The sequence below is a fragment of the Bufo bufo genome, chromosome 1, assembly GCF_905171765.1.
Source record: "Bufo bufo chromosome 1, aBufBuf1.1, whole genome shotgun sequence".
Lineage (NCBI taxonomy): Eukaryota > Metazoa > Chordata > Amphibia > Anura > Bufonidae > Bufo > Bufo bufo.
The window spans coordinates 767,509,923-767,518,029 of NC_053389.1; positions in this window are offsets into that span (position 1 = coordinate 767,509,923).

Genomic DNA, 8,107 nt, shown 5'->3' on the forward strand with positions numbered 1-8,107 from the left:
TGGCAGCGGCTTATCTCCCCTGGGAAACAAGAGGGTCTGGACATTTTGAAAGCCAACAGTTTGCTCCATCTTTCTCTGACCTCGGGACCCCCCAGCTGGTCAGCCCCCCCCATCTAATCGGTGGCTTCGACAGATATTAAAGGGGTTGTAAGGAGGCAACCGCCCGAAATAAAGAACCCTTTACCTCCCAGATCCCACTCAGCCGCTCTGGTTCCATTTGACACGACATATCAGCTGTAGCCAATCAGTGGCCTCGCCAGGTGCACTGATGAGGCCAGGGATTGGTTGCAGCGGTCAACTGTTTGTCGACATGACGTCCCCGCTAAAAAGGGATAACTTTAATAAAAGTATAAACCAAAACGTTCTACAACTTTCTAAAGTCACCTTAAAATCATGCTAGTTGTCAGTGAATGGAAACATCCTGAGGCAGATACCCAGTACAGACCTAATACGTCATTCTCACAGCTGAAGGTCTGGCACAGTTGTATCCAGTCTAGACAATCCTATGTCAGCTGTATCTCACCCTCCCATCCTGATGGTTTGCTACAATGTGTCAGTACAGGTTAATAGCATTGTCCTGAACAGATACAATTGTAAAAAAGACTGTCCCCATTCACTGACTGCAAGCAGGGATCTTGACAAGGGTGAGTAACATCAACAGGACAGATGCCCGGCTGGCACTGAACAGGCAGAGCCCCTGGCACCTTCGGCCGATGACTATAGTGACACAGGGCACCCCCAGAGGCAGGGAAACCAGTGCCCAGCTATGGCCTGGACACCAGTACATAAGAAATGAATGGGAGGCAACGGCCAGGACGTCCACACACTGCAGTTATTAACACAGCTGACAGCCCCAAATTACACCCGTACCCTCTAAGCCACTCCCTTCTCACCCGGTCCGGTTGTCTCCGCCTCCCGACGGGCTAGACCCGAATCCTGCTGCTCCTCCTCCGCCTCTGCGCCCTCCTTCTCCGCCACCGACGCCATCTTCATACACAAAAACCACGTGGCCGCTGCCCTGGGCGGGGCACTGCCGAGCATGCGCAGATTGGAGGAGCGAGGTTTCGGACATGTTAGGTAAGGGCAAGTTGGATGTTTTCCCATCGTCTGAGGAAAACGCGGGAAAAATAAGATGGAGGAGAGAAGAGACTGATAAATGGTTCCCATAATAAAAAAAAGTCCCTCTATTTTTGGGAGAGCTGAGTGACTGGTAATTTGGCTGCTGTTCCAGCACCTTTAGCTTTTCTAGATGGGCTACAGTGGATATACTGTATCATGGCGTAAATAAACGTAGCTGCCAAACAGGAGTCTGGGAAAGCTGGGTCACAGCTCGCTGTTAGACGTATGGATCGTCGTAAGGCGTTCACATGGAGCGCTTGTGGCGAGATTTCTATGACAAAATCTGCTTTAAACGCCTATTATAGCCAGCAGGGGGCAGCATATGTATGTACAATAATCCCTTAAAGGGGTCCATCGGAGTAATGAGGCCCGAAGTCTGCCTCCTGCGTGCCCGTCTTCCGTTCCTCACGCGGTTTACATCGGCCGTAGCATTGGGATGGTCATATGCTCTGCTAAAGCCAATTGAGTGGCTTCAGCGGGCACAAGCAGCACGGTCACCGCTGAAGCCATACATTGGCTGCAGCAGAACACGTGACCATGGCCATGCTGCGCGGGGACCAGAACATGTGCACATGTGAGGGCATTTTTGTTTTCCCTCCCCACCTTCCAAGAGCCATAGCTTATTACGTTTTTTCATTCACGTAGCCAATAAGGGCTTATTTTTTGCGGGCCAAGTTGTATTTTTTAATGGCACCATTTAATTTACCATGTCTTGCGTTGGAAAATGGGAAAAGAATTGTTGTGGAGTTTTACGAAAGAAAAAAAAACTCAATTCCGCCAACGTTTTTGGGCTTTGACAAAAATAACATGGTGTCCTTATTCTGCGGTTCAGTGCAGATACCAAATGTGTACGGTTTTTATTTTGTTTTACTACTTTCCTTCTACAGAGCTGCAGGAGGGCCTGTTTTTTTTGCGGGACGGACTGTAGTTTTTAATGGTAAAATCGCAAGAAAAGAAAAACTCACGCCAACTCCCGCAGAAAAATTGGACTCCTACACCAAATTTTCCGGTCCAGTAGCGTATCAAGTCCAACAAGTGATCGTCCAGCACCAGGAAGGAAAAAATATCCTCCGTTATTTCTGATACAGATTTAAAGCGTTCCATCGTCAACGCGTTTCGACTGTAAGGCCCCTTTCACACGAGCGAGTTTTCCGTGCGGGTGCAATGCATGAAGTGAAGGCATAGCACCAGCACTGCATTAGCATTTTTTTGTGCCTAAACGCCGCCAAAAAAGAACGCTTGTGAGAAAAGTACTATAGAAGTTCTGAATACATTTTTAAAAAGGGGGAGTGTAGTTTTCTTTGTTTTGGTGCATAAAAGTACAAGTTCTTGATATGTTTGGTAAAATTTTCATTAAAGGGGTTGTCCTCATTTTCACCCCTCCGGCCCACCCTGATATGAGCATTGAAAGGTTCGATGCTCCCCTTTCGCTGCGCTGTATGCACAGGGCAAGGGCTTTTTGTTTAGATTGTCACACTGCTAGGAGGAAGCTAGTGACACTAATGGGGCGGGCTATAACGCTGCCCTCGCATTTTACAGGCTAGGGCAGCCCTAAAGCCCGCCCACCCAGTGACACCTGGGCTCACTGCTAGGTGGAAGCCTCTGCCTAGCAGTCCCCATGGAGAGCCCCGTTACTTCACCGGATCTTCATAAAAAGCCTTTGCCCTGCGCGATTCAGAAGGACAAAGGAGAGCATCAAAGCATGAAATGCTCATATCAGGGGAGCGGGAGGGGTGAAGATTGGGATATGTCCCGGGTTCAGCTTTGATCATCATAGAGAACATACCGATGTGCTAATATATTTTATCTAAGGCTACTTTCACACTAGCGTTTTTGTTTTCCGGTATTGAGATCCGTCATAGCGGCTCAATACCGGAAAAAAACGCTTTCGTTTTGTCCCCCATTCATTGTCAATGGGGACAAAACTGAACTGAACAGAGCGGAGCGCTCCAAAATGCATTCCATTCCGTTTAGTTGCGTTCCCAGACCGGAGAGCAAACCGCAGCATGTTGTAGTTTGCTTTCCGTCCTGGGATACAGAGCAAGACGGATCCGACATGACCCCCATGCAAGTCAATGGGACGGAACCGTTTTCTCTGACACAATAGGAAAACGGAATCCGTTCTCTGACTTTCAACAGAGTTCATGCGGATCCGTCTTGGCAATGTTAAAGATAATACAACCGGATCCGTTCATAACTGATGCAGACGGTTGTATTATCAGTAACGGAAGCGTTTTTGATGAAACCTGCCGACTCCAGTAAAAACGCTAGTGTGAAAGTAGTCTAAAACCAAGAAAGCAAACTGATGACTATAAAAAATAAATTAAATTAAATATCTGCCTGAAAAACGCTTTACAAAAAAGGCACATCAAAAACGCATAAAAAACTGCAATATGAAGCGTAAAAATGTGCTTGGATTCAGCGCTGATTTTTTACACGTGTATTTTGAAAATCAGCCGTGTGAACTGACCCTACAGTCCTACTTATGGCATGAAATAAAGTTGACAATCACTTTTTATTGGTACCAATTCATCCAATTTTTTTCGGAACTAGGTGAACCAAAAAATGGCGAATTGTGGATTTCCATTTTCTTTTTATATCTTGGGCATTTTGGGACATATTAGCAATTCCTGTTGTTTAATTTTTTTAAAATATGTAAAAATTGGAAAGGCTGGTCATTTACATTATTATACTTTTTTTTTCACTTTTCTCCAGAGTAAGGGTCCATTCACACGTCCGTAGTGTGTTTTGCGGATCCGCAAAACACGGACACCGGCAATGTGCGTCCGCATTTTGCGGACCGCACATTGCCGGGCACTAATAGAATATGCCTATTCTTGTCCGCAATTGCAGACAAGAATAGGACATGTTCTATTTTTTTCGGGAACGGAAATGCGGACCCGGAAGTGCGGGTCGTAATTCCGTAGCCGGGCCGCACATCGTGCAGTCCCATAGAAATGTATGGGTCCGCAATTTGCGGAACGAAATTGCGGACGTGTGAATGGATCCTAAGGCCACATTCACATCTCCAGTGAATGTTTCCGGCAGGCTGTTCCGGCATTGCCGGTTTCTCCAAATCACGCCGGACCCCTATTGACTGCGTTCCGGCAGGAATGCAATGGTCGTTGGACCAGCTGTCAGCCGGCATTTGTGCTGGATCAGGCAGCTGGAGATGTGAAGGCAGCCTTACTTTCATTCCTCTTAGGCCTCATGCACACGGCTGTGGGCCGTGGCCATATTGCGGCCCACAAACAGCGGAGCGCAATATGCGGGCATCGGCCGTGTGCAACCCGCATAACGGATGCGGACCAATTCACTTGGAGCTGCGGTGCAGAATGGAGGCACGGAACCCCACGGACATGTTTCTATTTTTTTGCAGGGCAGACGGATCATGGACCTATTCAAGTTGAATGGGTCTTGATCCGTCCCAGCCGCCGCACAGATGTTGCCCGTGCATTGGGGACGTAATGGCCGCACAACGGCCGTGTGCATGAGGCCAATCCTACGGATTGGCTCTGGATGCGTTCAGGGTTCGTTCAGTGAAACTCGCACCATTTACAAGCAAGTTCAGTCAGTTTTGTCTCCGATTGCGTTCAGTTGTTTAGTTTTTTCAGCGCGGGTGCAATGCGTTTGATGCGTTTTTATTACACGCGTTTTAAAAAAACTGAAGGTTTACAAACAACATCGCTTAGCATCCATCAGTGAAAAACGGCATCGCACCTGCTTCCTGATGTGATGCGTTTTTCACTAAAGCCCTATTTACTCTATGGGGCCAGGGCTGCGTGAAAATCGCTGAATATAGAACATGCTGCGTTCTTCACGCAACGCAGAACTGATGCGTGAAAAAAAAAAATGCTCATGTACACAGACCCATTGAAATGAATGGGTCAGGATTCAGTGCGGGTGCAATGCGTTCACCTCACGCATCTCACCCACCGTGCAAAACTCGAATGGGCCTTAGGGGACTGTAACCTGCGCACTTCTGATTACTTGTCCCATACATCCCGGACATCGCCCGCTGAGTCACTTAATCCTGAGAGGCCTGGGGACCTTCAGAAGGCCCCAGACAGTCATAGTAATCAATCGAAGACCCGCAAATTTGCTGTGGGGGCTCCGATTGGAAGGCAGAGGCAGCCTCCTTCCTCTGCCTAACCCCACAGATGCCATGATCACTATTGACCACAACATCTGAAGGGTTAAATGACCAGGTTCAGGGTCATTGTGGCCGGGCACCTGCCACATACAGACATCCCCAACCTGCAAAAACTCATTTCAGGGAGGTTTTCATTTTTTTTCTTTCACAAACTTTTTATGACATTTTCCAGACATATGCAGTATCTGCACACTTTGCTCTATGGTGTGGAGGACGGGGCTCATTACCCTGCCCCAAATTATCATATTTATGTATATGATTAAAGGGATTCTGTCACCACCTATAAGCCCTGTGAGCTAAACATATGCTCATGTCCAGGGTAGCATTCTGATTCTAAGGTGGCCTTATAAAAGCTATTTGTGGCTTTATTCTGCGGAAAAAAGCTGTCTTACTAACCTGTCAATCATTGAATAAAGGTTGCCCAAGCAGGGGAGGTCTGTGATGCATGGTGCCCGGCCGCAGGCATTGCCGTTACGTGCCCAGCGCCGCCTTCTACTCCTCAGTGCCGCCTCTCCCTCCCTCTTTGAGATCCCGCTCAGTGCGCACAGGCTCAGCCTGATGCGCCGTTGCGGACTGCTGGCATCGGCTTCTTCTTGCACTGTGCGCACGTGCCGAGAAGGGACACTGCTACAGGTTTACTGCGAGTAAACTAGAGATGGGAAGTTCGGATCTTTCACATGAATCGGTTCATTCGCTGAGCTGACAAGAAGCAAGTGAACCGAAGCTTAGGTTGCGCAATGCGCATGCGCGGATGCTTCCATTCACTTGCTGACTCGCTGAGTCGGCTCTTGGTCTGAGTCAGGAAGTTTATTCTTTAAAACCCTGTGTGTAATTATCTACCCCACTGTAGGAAAAAAACAAGCATCCAGGGGGTGAATTTAACACTGGGGTAAATAATATACACTGCTCAAAAAATAAAGGGAACACAAAAATAACACATCCTAGATCTGAATTAATTAAATATTCTTCTGAAATACTTTGTTCTTTACATAGTTGAATGTGCTGACAACAAAATCACACAAAAATAAAGAAATGGAAATCAAATTTTTCAAACCCATGGAGGTCTGGATTTGGAGTCACACTCAAATTAAAGTGGAAAAACACACTACAGGCTGATCCAACTTTGATGTAATGTCCTTAAAACAAGTCAAAATGAGGCTCAGTAGTGTGTGTGGCCTTCACGTGCCTGTAGGACCTCCCTACAACGCCTGTGCATGCTCCTGATGAGGTGGCGGACGGTCTCCTGAGGGATCTCCTCCCAGACCTGGACTAAAGCATCTGCCAACTCCTGGACAGTCTGTGGTGCAATGTGACGTTGGTGGATAGAGCGAGACATGATGTCCCAGATGTGCCTCAATTGGATTCAGGTCTGGGAACGGGCGGGGCCAGTCCATAGCATCAATGCCTTCGTCTTGCAGGAACTGCTGACACACTCCAGCCACATGAGGTCTAGCATTGTCTTGCATTAGGAGGAACCCAGGGCAAACCGCACCAGCATATGGTCTCACAAGGGGTCTGATGATCTCATCTCGGTACCTAATGGCAGTCAGGCTACCTCTGGCGAGCACATGGAGGGCTGTGCGGCCCTCCAAAGAAATGCCACCCCACACCATTACTGACCCAATGCCAAACCGGTTGTGCTGGAGGATGTTGCAGGCAGCAGAACATTCTCCACGGCGTCTCAAGACTCTGTCACGTCTGTCACATGTGCTCAGTGTGAACCTGCTTTCATCTGTGAAGAGCACAGGGCGCCAGTGGCGAATTTGCTAATCTTGGTGTCCTCTGGCAAATGCCAAACATCCTGCACGGTGTTGGGCTGTAAGCACAACCCACAACTGTGGACGTCGGGCCCTCATATCACCCTCATGGAGTCTGTTTCTGACCGTTTGAGCAGACACATGCACATTTGTGGCCTGCTGGAGGTCATTTTGCAGGGCTCTGGCAGTGCTCCTCCTGTTCCTCCTTGCACAAAGTCGGAGGTAGCGGTCCTGCTGCTGGGTTGTTGCCCTCCTACGGCCTCCTCCACGTCTCCTGATGTACTGGCCTGTCTCCTGGTAGCGCCTCCATGCTCTGGATACTACGCTGACAGACTGTAATGCACCGAACTGGTTGGCGAGGATCTCAACTGCGAAGGCGTTTTGCATTAACCAATACCCAGCCCAAAACGAGAGCGGGTATGGTAATTCAGGTTCAGTGACGGATACCCAGGCGGCTCTCTCAATCTGGTATACGGAGAGTTAGGGATCCAAACATCATACACCTGTTCCCTATGCTATAACAATTATTAATGTAGCTCCTATACCTTCACAGGTGTATGTAGTAAACAATTTGTGTGGAGGGACAGAGTTACCGTCCGTAACACTTGTTACTATTTCACCCCCCTCACCTGCAACTGCAGTAAGCGGGCACCAGGTGCCGAAGTATTGTTAGTAATAGGAGAGAAACTGAATTAGTCCAGGTACATCCAGTCTTTGAGTAGACTGATACTTGCGGTTTAGGTGCTCTACCAAGAAGGTCCAAGTATCCGGCGTGGTGATGCTGTAGCAATGAGGGTCCCAGCAGGTTGTGGTTCAGCTCTGAATGACGGAGGTGAGGCTACCTTAGCGGCATACACGGCGTGCACTCCAAATTAGTGGAACGCCGTGTATAGGTGCCTTGGCGCATATATCGGGTTGCAGTGATTGTGAGGGAGGAGCCGATAACGTCATCGCGCACGTCGCGCGCTGACGTCATCGCGCACGTTGCGTTCCATCCTGGAACGCAACCGCCGCTGTGAAAATCGGAGCTGATCCTGTGCTCCAGATTAACCAACCCCTTGATCCCTTACAGTACCCC